Below are 13,437 nucleotides of genomic sequence, written 5' to 3' on the forward strand. Positions count from 1 at the left end.
TATACCTCAATGACTTCTGAAATAATTTTTGACTTTTGTAAGGAGGGCAGGGCTGCACAATAATAGCCTACTGAGTCGGGCTATGTACCACCATTTTGTCTCGGGAATTATTATCCCAAATAAAATAATCACTAATTGACAAAAGTTTCTGCAAATCAAGTAGCCTATTTCACATATTGTTGCATAATTGATAGTTATTTTGAAGCAGGCATAATGTACTTTTACAGGTAGCCCCTTAATGCGCGCCGTACCTCCAGTGGCACGCTGTAATAGTCATTGAAATGTAACTACCATAGCACTACAATACTATGACGACCCTTTAGAAATGCACCACGACTTGGTCATTACCATACTGGTAACAACAAATGTATTAAGCCGCGTCTTAAGGGGTACACTGTGTAAGACTGTGACCATAGTAGGTATTGCAATTATGGTGCTCATTGAAACTGTGCTGCCTATTGCCAAAGTGAATCTTTTCATGAATATTAATAAACAATAAACCAATATTTACTAGTATGACCAAAGGACGGTAAGTTTTGCAACTAAAAATGCCTCTTTCTGGAAATTCTAAATAGGGACCATGGAGACGATCCCCCTTTTCATGTAGTATGTAAAATGCAATTTTCCCAGTCATAATGAATATTTGGAATTTAATGGTGGTGGTAAGTATTTGTTAAAAAAAAGGTAACATATGTGAATGGACAGCGTGAATTCTGGAAATTAGCTACTAAAATATTACACAGTGCACCTTTAATGACAGAGATTTAAACACAGCTCCAGGCCACTTTATTAGAATAGTGTGAAAAAGTTGATTTATTTCCATAATTCCATCAATAATGTTAAACTGTCATGGATTATAGATTCATGGCCCAGTTTTTTTTAACTATTCCAATCATTCAATTGTTTATTTTTGCATATTTTGGGCTTCCAGCTCAAAAAAAAACATGAATTTGGGAATTCGGATCATTAGAATATTGTGATAAAATCACAATTTTCTTCAGCAAAATTCAGGTCACATCAAACCAGTTGAAATTTGGTACTATCTACATATCATGCAACGTTCAATACTTGGTTGGTACTCTCTCTGTCTTAACCAGTTGGTAGGTCAAATAGCATTCTTCAAGTGCACAAATATGGCCTAGAAATAGGTGATTCACTCCAAAATTGGTGTAGTGAATGGCTGGAAGAAATAGGGGGTACAGGATTGCAACCTCGAAAGCCAGATCACTGATGATGGCACACTACATGCCATGTTGATACCATTAATGATAAAATAAAAATATTCACCTGTTTTAAATGTAATAGAGTAATCAGTTTTAGTGTAATACATGCATATATTCATCCTACATTCATACTAATGCCATTTTTTATGTACGTTGTGACTTTTACCAGAAATCTATGGATTTTTGCCATACAAATCTTTAACGGCCATTTTCTCAAAATGAAATTTTCCTCACACTCAAAGGCCTTAAACTGTATAACTTAAATACACCAACCTTCCCAGTCCTATTCCTGACTATATTTGGAAGATTCTGTCTGAGGATTTTGTTATTATACAGTATTATTCTAAGCCTGATTTATAGGACTTTTCCTCTTAAAATGAGGCGAAAAATCACATTTTCTAATAGCAGCATTTTAAGATTTTCTGGAAAACAAAAGGAGATTTTTCATAAACCCCTGTGACAAGAGCTTTTAAATTGCTGTAATAACACAATGAAAAAAAGAATTTTGAGTCTAGCTCTTCCACATGTCAAGTTTTAGGCTTTTGAAATATATGCAAATTAGCGCATATTTAATTAAACATAGCCTAATTAGCATATTTAAATATAAGATTCCAGAAAACTTCCAATACATTTTTTTAGCCTATTCACCTACCATGTCTCGCCTTAATAACTGCCATGATGCGTTTAACATAGTCAATGGCAGAAACAGTACATGGGAGTCACCACTTTCAGGGAAAAAGAAAGGAGGTGGACTGATCATGTACATCAATAACAAGTTTTGTCATCCCGGACATGTAATGGTGAAGGAAACAGTGTATAGTAAAGATGTGGAGCTACTGGCCGTTAGTTTACGCCCTTACTACACTCCAAGAGAATTTTCACACTGTATAATAATCTGCGTCTATATCCCTCCGAGAGCGGTGCCGGACACTGCCTGTGACGTCATTCACGCAACTGTTGCGAGGCTACAAACGCAGCATACAGAGGCTTTCTTCGCCATCACGGGGGATTTTAACCACGTCACCCTTAACTCCACCCTCACCAACTTTCATCAGTTTGTTGATTGTGCAACTAGAAAAAATAAGACCATTGACCTCCTGTATGCAAACGTGAAGGATGCATATAGTGCTACCCCCCTTCCTCCACTGGGTTTATCTGACCACAATTTGATCCATCTACAGCCTCTGTACATCCCAAAAGTACAAAGGCTCCCAGTTACCACACACACTTTTAGAGAATGGTCACCAGAAACTGAGGAGGCACTAAGGGACTGCTTTGAAACCACTGACTGGAGTCTATTGCAGGGCAGTGATGACCTGGAGGAGGCCACAGCATGTACTACTGACTACATAAACTTCTGCATGGACATTGTTGTACCAACAAAGACTATTCGCTGCTACCCCAACAACAAACCCTGGGTAACCAGAGATGTCAAGCAACTCCTCAATAGGAAAAAGAAGCTTTTTAAAGAAAACAACTTGACAGAGCTGAGGAGTGTGCAGCGAGAACTCAAAAGCAGAATGAAGGAGGCCAAGGTGGCATATGGGAAGAAGGTGGAAATGAAAATGAAGGACAATGCTAAAGAGGCATGGCAGGGGATAAAAAAGATCACTGGGTGTGGAAAGAAGAGAGGTATGGCAGAAGGCGACCTGTCAATGTGCAATGACTTAAACCATTTTTACAACTGTTTTGGAAACTCTGACACAGAGGGCAGCATTTCCCTTGTCACCTCTATCCCTACACCCCCCCAGCCCACACTTGACAACCACTCTTCAGCAGGCTCCCATCTCCCCCACTCACAACCCCCCACTCCCGTTACTACTTCACCCAGCTTCACTAACAGGGACACTTCATCCCCACACCCTCCTACTCTGCCTATGGTCACCACTCCCACCATCATCAACAATGCAGCAGTACCCCCACCAATGGACACAGCAGGCTCACAAATCCCCACTACCTCTATCCCCCTCCCCTGCTCCTCACTTCTGCGACTTGGAACAAACCCACCACCCACCCCTTTCCCACTCCCCCCTTACCCCAACCCAGCACTCCCACAGCCGGCAATCACCACTGATCAAGTTAGAGAGACACTGAAAATACTTAAGTCCAAGGCGGCCGGCCCTGATGGCATCTGTGCAAGACTGCTAAAGACATGTGCTGAGGAATTAGCTGAGCCTCTTCATCACCTTTTTAATAGGAGTCTACAAGAAGGCAAAGTTCCTATCTTGTGGAAAACGTCATGCCTGGTGCCTGTTCCAAAGAAAACTCACCCCAAAGAACTTAATGATTACAGACCGGTTGCCCTCACCTCACACCTAATGAAAACTTTTGAACGAGTGCTGCTGCGTAACTTTCTCAAACCCCAAGTACGCCACGCACTGGATCCTCTGCAGTTCGCCTACCAAGAGAACGTGGGAGTGGAGGATGCTATCCTGTACCTTCTTCACAGGGTACACGCTCACTTGGATAAGGGTGGCTGTGCTGTGAGAATCATGTTTTTTGACTTCTCCAGCGCATTCAACACCATACAACCACTGCTGCTGAGAGAGAAATTGGTGCGGATTGGAGTGCAGCCTAGCCTGGTAACCTGGATCACTGATTACCTCACAGAGCGGCCCCAGTTTGTAAGGATGGGTGACATAACATCGGAGACAGTGATTAGCAGCACAGGAGCGCCACAAGGAACGGTTCTCTCCCCCGTGCTCTTCACCCTGTATACGACTGACTTCAGCTACAATTCTGGGACATGCCACATGCAGAAGTTCTCAGACGACACTGCAATTGTGGGGTGTATAAGAGACGGTCAGGAAGAGGAGTACAGGGGACTGGTGGATGACTTTGTAGGATGGTGCCAAAACAATCAGCTGCACCTGAACACCACCAAAACCAAGGAAATGGTGATCGATTTCAGGCGCTCCACCCCGCCCTTGGTGCCTGTTTCGATTGGGGGAGAGAATGTGGAGACTGTCTGTACTTACAAGTACTTAGGAGTGCATCTGGACAATAAGCTGGATTGGTCCACAAATTCTGATGCACTTTACAGGAAAGGCCAAAGCAGGCTCTATTTCCTCAGAAGGCTGAGGTCCTTCAATGTCTGCAGCCAACTTCTGCTCATATTCTACCAGTCTGTCATGGCCAGTGTGCTCTTCTACGCTGTGACTTGCTGGGGTGGAAGCATTAGGAGGAGAGATGCTGGACGCCTTGACAGACTGGTGAGGAAGGCGGGGTCAGTGGTGGGCATGGAGCTGCAGTCACTCACCTCAACAGCTGAGAGCAGAACACTGAGCAGACTGGACTCTATTATGGACAATCAGCATCACCCCCTTAACGCCACCTTCACTAACCAACTGAGTCTGTTCAGTCACAGACTCCATGCTTTCACCTGCAGGACAGACAGGCTAAGGAGGTCCTTTGTCCCTTGGGCCATTCAACTGTTTAACAGTATACAGAAGGACACTAAGAAGGACATCATTATTGGGGATTGGACTGCCTGAGATGCCAGAGCTGGCCCAGATCTGGAGCCTATTGGCATGTGTGTGTGTGTGTGTGTGTGTGTGTCTGTCTGTCTGTCTGTCTGTGTCTGTGTGTGTGTGTGTGTCTGTGTTTGTTTTTATGTAGCTACTTGACACCTGAATTTCCCCCTGGGGATCAATAAAGTTTCTCTACTCTACTCTACTCTACCAGAAATGAAACCCCATTGAAAATGAATGGGGTTTTATTTCTGGTAAGTTAGAATTAAACTGGTGAGTTAACACCAAAACGTGGCATGGAAATCTACATGGTATATTGAAGAGTGAAGGGTGGGTCACCAGGTCAACAAACAAGAACAGCTGACAGCAAAGCATCAAGGATATCTGGGCTTCCATAACTCCCATGTACTGTTTCTGCCATTGACTTCAATGTTAAACGCATCATGGCAGTTATTAAGACAGAGAGAGTACCAACCAAGTATTGAACGTTGCATGATATGTAGATAGTACCAAATTTCAACTGATTTGATGTGACCTGAATTTTGCTGAAGAAAATTGTGATTTTATCACAATATTCTAAATGATTTGAATTCCCCAATTCATGCACACAAAAAAATACTGGGTTATTTTTTTACCCAAATACTGGTTTATGACAATTTTACTACTTATTGGGTTTTTTATACCCACACTGGGTAATTTGATAGAAACGTGCTGGGTTATATGTTTACCCAATTATTGGTGTGTGGTCGTTTGACCATATACTGGGTTATGCTAACCATTGATGAGTTATTATATTATACCCAATCACTGGGTTTATCATAACATTTGAAATCAGAGCCAGCCAACGGACTTTTTCCTGGAAGTCAACTGAACTGAGGAAACCTTCAACAACAAGGAAAGGTTTGTAATGAATTAAACTAATATGTGTGCTGTTTAAGTAGTAAACTTGATATAAGGGTAAAAATGGACAAGGCGCCACCATTTAGACAGTGTTTCTCATTATCACAAGATTTTAACCACCACGGTCTCGAGGTGATTAGCACGTTCAAACACGCTACGTTGACCTAATAGGTAGCGTCAGATATTATTCGATTACTTCCTATCCTCTAATTGCAGTAAACACCTGACTTCTCTTTTTCATTTATAAAACACGGTGGAAACGGTGGCCGAGCTGTGGGCGAGGCTAGCAGCAGCTTTCAAGCTTACAAAAAAACTAGCTACAGTATCAGCAAGCTAGCTCTAGTTAGATATGAGTCTAGCTAGCATGCTCTAACTGTAGTAATTGAAGCAGAAAGTGAAGTATTTTATTCTTAACATCCCCTGCCGTTGTGCTGTACTTGTTAGATTTGTTTGCAGCCCGTGTCTGAATGAGAGACAACTAGGGCTGTCGGGTGATGGGACATTATAACTAAACCGAAGCCTTTCATTTTGACGTTCGTAATTACATTCTGCTGCAACTTGACATTGTTTAGCGATTACGTGCAGCTGGCTGTCAGTTAGTTGCAGATAGCTTGGTTTAGTGCTGGTAGGAAACGCCAAACTTAGTGAGCTCACGGGGAGAGTGCCTCCGCAGTAAATTCTACAACTTGTCAAGGCACTTTGTATAATGATTTCCCCTCGCGGCTTGTCTGCTCCTCTAGTCCGGCGACGTCTAGTGGGCTACCTCTAGCCGGTGAGTGGCACTGGCTAATCGTTTGTGGCTAGAGCGTAGGCAATTATTTTATCAAGGGCATCCTGATGTATGCTCTGCTCACTGGAGCTTTACGGGTGTTTTCTTGTTGCTGCGCTGCTCTGTCACCCGGCCGCCTGTGCGTCTGGGGTCGAGTTTGGGATGGGATAGAATTATGTGACGTCGGTCTGGACCATCCCAGCATAGCCTTCTGAGGCTATCCCTCTGAATATGTGTGTCTCGTTATTGCTTGTGCATGTGTTAAGTAAGGGTTAACGTTCGGCGAGAAGGTCGCTACCGTGGAATAGCAGCACGACAGAGAGAATCTTTAGACCCCGACGCGGAGCGGAGGGGTCTTGTTCTCTCTGAAGTGCTGCTATTCCACAAAGCGACCGACTCGCCGAAAGTTAACCCGCTTATTATATGGATATACTTAAATGATTTACACATGCGGGGACATTTCTTTAGACCTATTTAATGTTAAGATTGTTGCTGCGCAAAACAAAACAGAGCCGTTGTGGAACACCGCTAGGCAACAGCTAGGTAGGCTAGCCAGGACAGGTGTTGTCTATCACAGCAGCTGATTAGAGTGACAAAAGACGTACCGGACCCCCTGCGGAGTGATATGAAACATTCGCTTTAGCCATTGACTTGTATACAAGCCAGTGGCTTTAGCAGTGAACGTCTTGTTGCCATTGACAGCGGTAGCCAGGACAACGGGTGCTGTCTATCACAGCAGCTGATTAGAGTCTTGTTGAAAAGTCGCTTTAGCAGTGAAAAGTCTTGTTGCCATTGACAGCGGTCTGTTATAGACCAACCCGTCCGTTATCGAAAAATAACAGACGTCCGAACGTTGGGGAGCCCCGTTGAAATGAATGGAGCATTCGACAGATGACGTCACAACCATATAATAAGATCCTTTACTATGCTTTATGCTTCACCCGAACAGTTTTGAGTATGCACTAACTGTATTATTAATCACCAGGTTAACCAGAGACCGCACTGGCGTCCGGATCCTTTGTAAGCTGATCACGTTATGTCCGTCTGTGCTATGGTATGTGCAAACATTGTATATTGTAGCATTATTCACCAGACGCTTCAGAGGATGCCATAAATGCAATTGTTTTGAATTAGGCCTCTTTTAAAGCCACGTCAGTCACTCACTAACAGTTCCAGCACGAGACTTTCTGCATCATGTTTAATAGGGGAATAACTGTCCACATTGTCAGAAGCCCGAACAAATTAACTGCAGATAACTAGTTCTAATGCAGATATGCAATGGTCACCTCTCCACATCAACACTGACACTTTCAACTGGCTAAAGATATTTGTTTCTGTGTGATTTGATATACAGATGCTGCCAAACCAAGGCATTGCTTGGAAATAAATTATTTCTTATGTGTTGCCTTTTTTGTCCTAGACTGGAAGTGACTGAAAGACAACACAGATGCATTCTTTCAGCAAGGTTAGTATTGCTGCTTCTCAATATGTGTAGCCTGCCATTGTTGTAGCCATACCCCATAAAGCCAAAACAATGATCACATGCATGCATTTATTATGATTGTAGATTGGAACTTAACACCTCAATCTCTAGCTTCTTGCTATACATGGGTTCTGAGTGTTTATCAATATGATGTTATGAAGAGGGGCAAGACACTGGCAGCCAACCACGTGAGCTAAGTTTTTGACCGACAGCGCTTTCCAACAATCAGAGGTTGAGTTGTGCACAGTTAGCTTTGCGCAGTCAGGTTATAAACACATTTTAGAACCCATGTATAAAGAAGAGATTAAAGCACCAGCACAGTTGGGATACTGTATGATATTGATAAAGCATTTGCTTAGCCTTCAGACCCATGTAATTAATGCCTGTTTCCATTATAGAACAGGAAGTAACATTCAGTAATACCTTGAGCAGCAGTTGCTAACTCACACTCTCTCTCTCTTTCTCTCTCTCTCTCTCTCTCTCTCTCTCTCTCTCTCTCTCTCTCTCTCTCATGTACTTATTTCTAAGGTGACCAAAATCTGTTTCACTCTGCAGCACTTGTCCTGGAGGTTTTGTAGACAGAGTGAGTATCTGGATACTTCAATATACAGCCATGGAAAAAGACAATATTTTCTTTAGAAATTTGGAGAAAATGTATTTGCCAGTTTATAGAATGAAATAGCAATGTTTGTTTTACTCAAACACACACCTATCTATGACGAGGTGCTGCTTGGAAATTATTTCTAATGTGTTGCCTTTTTTGTCCTAGACTGGAAGTGACTGAAAGAAAACGGAGACTCATTCTTTCAGCAAGGTTAGTATTGCTGCTTCTCAATATGTGTTGCCTGCCATTAATGTAGCCATACCCCATAAAGCCAAAATAATGATCACATGCATGCATTTATTAGGAATGTAGATTGGAACTTAACAGAACACCTCCATCTCTAACTTCTTGCTATTAAGAAAATATTAAAGCACCAGCACAGTTGGGATACTGCATGATATTGATAAAGCATTTGCTTAGCCTTCAGGCCCATGTAATTAATGTCCGTTTCCACGGCCGTAAAGTATACCCCCGCAGCCCCCACGGTGCGGGGGGGCCCTGCTCGGGTGGGGGCCCCTGGCTGGGGGGGAGTAGTTCCGAAGACATTTAAGGCAGGCCACCCCATACGCGAGACAGGGCCATATCTGTGTCGTCAACACTGAGCTGATGGACGCTGTGTGTGAATCAACGCTCTCTGACATGTTCTCTGTGCTTTAACTTTTAATTGTAAAATCCGTTAAATAAACGGTCCGCGCACAGAACCTCCGAAAAAACGCTCAATTTCGCTATGTCCGCGAGCGCCGTAGGGTGGGATATATATTGCACAAGTTATCAATTTAAGATACAGAGAACAGCGTGCGTCTTTTCCCTCTAACGCAGCTCTGTCATAACATCGTAGCATAGCCCTACTGAGACCACACGCTGGTTTTTGTAGGGTGGAGAGTCAAGAACAAGTCAGCAACACATTTTGCAGTATTCAGAAAAAGAGAAACTACCAACCGGTGCGTTGCTGCACAGCTGATTCGGCGACGTCTTCTGCCTCGTAATAGCCTCACGTTTCTTCATAAACGTGCGATTAAAAGGTTAGGCCCTACTCAAAATAATTCTAACCAACTGAATCTTTATCTCTTATACTTTCCCAAGAGTCCCAAACCCTACACTCCTTTCACCCTTTTCCTTGATATTGGTAAGTTGTCCGTGTTTGCAACACGGTCGGTGTGGAGAGTTTGTTCTCGCGCATCACGTTTGCAGATCAGTAAAAAGCGTCTTGAAATTACGGTCAGTACATTCATTACAAATCGCAAACTTACAGCTGTCACGCAAACTTAGAGCTGTTGGAGAGGCATTCAAATGTGTGAACTCAGGTTTGCTACACGGTGAATGGATTTGATGAGTGAGAAAGTAACTTCACTAATAGCCTAGCCTACTATTTATTGATTGATTGATTTAGCCTATGTATTTATGATTGCAGTGTTGGTTTTTATATTCATATGAATAGGCCTGTGTGTGTGTGTGTGTGTGTGTGTGTGTGTGTGTGTGTGTGTGTGTGTGTGTGTGTAGACTACATAGCCTATATATATTTATATAGTATAATCTATAGACATATTTATATCCTACATATAGACCTATAATATATAATATATATTATTAGGCCTACATTAGGCCTATATGATGATAATAAAATAATATATACATGGGTAATATGTAGCCTAGTGGGCACCGGGACACCCTGCCCTGAAAAAAATGGACCTCTACTTGAAAAAGTTAGTGGAGGAGGCCGTAACGTGTGGGGTCTGTGGCGTTCCGGGGGTCTGTGGGGTGTGTGTGTGTGTGGGGGGGGGGGGGGCGTGGTTGGGGGGGCCCACTCTAGTATCTTGCAGGGGGGCCCCAAGTGTTTGTGTTACGCCACTGTCCGTTTCCTTTATAGAGCAGAAAGTAACATTCAGCAATACCTTGAGCAACACTCGCTAACTCTCTCTCTCTCTCTCTCTCTCTCTCTCTCTCTCTCTCTCTCTCTCTCTCTCTCTCTCTCTCATATTTCCTTATTTCTAAGGTGACCAAAATCTGTTTCGCTCTGCAGCACTTGTCCCGGAGGCTTTGTAGACAGAGTGAGTATCTGGATACTTCAATATACAGCCGTGGAAAAAATGACAATATTTTCTTTAGAAATTTGGAGAAAATGTATTTGCCAGTTCATAGAATGAAATAGCAATGTTTGTTTTACTCAAACACACACCTATCTATGACCGAGGTGTTCCTGCACGGTTCACTTTCCTCAGGCCGCGAACCGGCCACCTCATCAACGCATCTGGTTTGGCAATGGGAGGCACAATACAAGACTGCTGAGCTAAAGGACCGGTCAGCTACCCCACAGTTACCGCACTGTATTGAGGCTTTGGGAGAGAGGTTTTTACTAACGTTCCTGTAACGGAGGCTAACTAGCACAGAGTTGGCGTGGAACGTTGGTAAACCTCCCTCCGATAGCCTCATACGGTCTCGTGCCGTTGGGCCGAGAGACTAGTCTCTTGGCCCAGCGGTATCGTACTGTGTCTCCCATTGCCGAACCGTTGTAGTTGACTAGGATGCAGGTTCGATCCCCGAGGGGGGTGAACAGGTGCAAGATGACCTCCGTCACAGTGGTGCCGTGACCCGGATGGGAGTGAGGTTTAAGGGGGAGAGTGTAACGGAGGCTAACTAGCACAGAGTTGGCGTGGAACATTGGTAAATCTCCCTCTGATAGCCTCATACAGTCTCGTGCCGTTGGGCCGAGAGACTAGTCTCTTGGCCCAGCGGTATCGTACTGTGTCTCCCACTGCCGAACCGTTGTAGTTGACGAGGGTGCAGGTTCGATCCCCGAGGGGGGTGAACAGGTGCAAGATGACCTCCGTCACATTCCACCTCACACTTTGATAGTTGGCCTCCTTTACATATACATAGTAAAATCAGAAAAACTGAACATTTTCAAGTGGTCTCAGATTTTTTCCACATATGTGTATACTATTTATTTACATGACTATGAATTAGTCATATTCTTTTAACATACAAGTATAGGGTCGGGGAAAAAGGTTTATTTCGTTCAGTGATAATCTCCCACATATGTTCATGAAAGGTTAATTTTTACTTCATTAACTTGAATTGAAAACACAGTTCAGGGACACCAATAATCTCCATGTTTCTGGCAGTCAGGGGTAAGTAATGGGGGGGATGAATAACAGCTATACTCCTCCATCTGCCTCCTGCCCGAACATGGTCCAAAAAAGAGGGTGTGCTTGGACATCTCAAGTTCATGTGCTGGATCAAAAACTTCAAAATTAACATAAATAACAAAGGTCTGAGCAGTGACGGACACTTGCATGTCAACAAGCATCTTTTATGAAAGATTCATCTAATGTATTTCAACATGAGTAATTTGTTTTTCTTACTTTTTTCTATGGTTGTAGGTGACTGAACGAAAACCTAAATGGTAAGCCTCTGTTTCTCTTTTGAATATGTGTACCATTCATGTTTCCTTAAAAAGCCAAAAGACAGTAGGTCTACAAGTTACTATATATTTTGTACAAAGGAAAAAGAATCTGGTGCCACACGGATGTCTATTTTCTGTTATTTATATTTTCAGTGCAGTAAGACTAACGTCTCGCCATGTGTCTTCAGAGGACGAAGACGCATGTCGAAACGTTAGTCTTACTGCACTGAAAAAATAAATAACAGAAAATAGACATCCGTGTGGCACCAGATTCTTTTTCCTTTGTACTTATTATTTAGTCCTGCTCTGGTTGCACCGGAGTGTTAATTTAGAAGCACAGAGTGCGTATCTCCTTTGTTTTTACTACATATTTTGTCAGATTGGGTTGAACTGGAAACGTCATTTACATGTTTGTATTTTACACATTGCATGAATATTGGATTCACAACTCTTTTGAGTTTATAGCTACCTGTGTCCTGCAATGTCTTCAGATTATAGCTTTTAATGTGTAACTGAATGCTATGTTGCCTGTCTTTCTTTTCATTCAGAGAAATAGGAACAACATGTTTAGAAGATGAAGTGTGGAAGCCTCGGCAGCTTCAGTATGCTGTGTACCTCATCTTGAACTCTTTCACATGGTGATTCCTACACATAATTGCACACTGTATGTGTTTAGCTATCCTATCTTACAAAGACTTATGCCAACACTGTATCTGCCTTTCCTCAATACAATGTAAAAAGTGCTGCATAGACCATTTAGAGAAGCAATGTCTCGTGACTTTTACTGTATGTTTATTTTTGAGCAAGTGTCATTTGTTTTGTAAAATATCTTTGCAGATTTTCTTTTCATGCCTGGACACTTTTTTTTTATTTCAAATATTGCTTTGAATTGATGCAAATTGAAGAACGTGAATCCCTGGTAATAAAGGAAGGTTGACCAGAAAATCATTTCTCTCTCCATTGATTCATTATGCTTTGATGTGTTTTCGTATAATGTCATTGAATTATCACATATGTTAACATGTATACAATAATGTATACAAATTATTTAAAACATTAATAGTGATCAGATTGGTTCTATTTGAGCAATGGTTAGCAGTGAGTATTTAAAATGGTCAAATGTGTTGCATATTGTTAAAGTGATATGTAACCATTTCTGGAAATAGGCAGATTTTTACACATCCCCTTGAGTAATTGAACCTTACTTTTCTCCTGTTCTTTCAGCCATTTCCTGAGTTTGGCAATGCAACTTCTACCTCCAAGCAGGCAATTATCATTGACCAGTGGCATTCACTAGCCGCTGGCTGGTCCCATAAGATTCAATGATAGTTGCTTGCTTGGAACTCGACGATTGCCAATCAAAGGAAACAACTGAAAGAATTGGAGAAAAGTAAAAGGCAATTCCCAAATAACCCAGTTTCCACCCATGTTTAACCCAGTATTAAACCAGTTACTGAGTAACTATTGCACAGCACACATACTGGGTTATTTTTACCCATTGGATTGGGTTAGTATTTTAACCCAGTGAAATGGGTTAACTCAGTAACCCAGTGCAGGGTATTTCTGACCCTATGGCTGGGTTAAT

The 13,437-nt window shown here is 42.4% G+C and overlaps 1 long non-coding RNA gene across 1 annotated transcript; it reads left to right on the forward strand.

Annotated features, from left to right (window-relative positions):
- Window positions 1-7,780: 7,780 nt before the first annotated feature.
- On the forward strand, window positions 7,781-12,798 carry LOC134439597 (uncharacterized). Its single transcript, XR_010032788.1, has 6 exons — window positions 7,781-7,827; window positions 8,374-8,428; window positions 8,615-8,659; window positions 10,443-10,497; window positions 11,830-11,852; window positions 12,401-12,798. It is a non-coding gene; the product is annotated as an uncharacterized LOC134439597 (long non-coding RNA).
- Window positions 12,799-13,437: the final 639 nt, after the last annotated feature.

The sequence above is a fragment of the Engraulis encrasicolus genome, chromosome 23 (assembly GCF_034702125.1).
Source record: "Engraulis encrasicolus isolate BLACKSEA-1 chromosome 23, IST_EnEncr_1.0, whole genome shotgun sequence".
NCBI classification, from domain to species: Eukaryota; Metazoa; Chordata; class Actinopteri; order Clupeiformes; family Engraulidae; genus Engraulis; species Engraulis encrasicolus.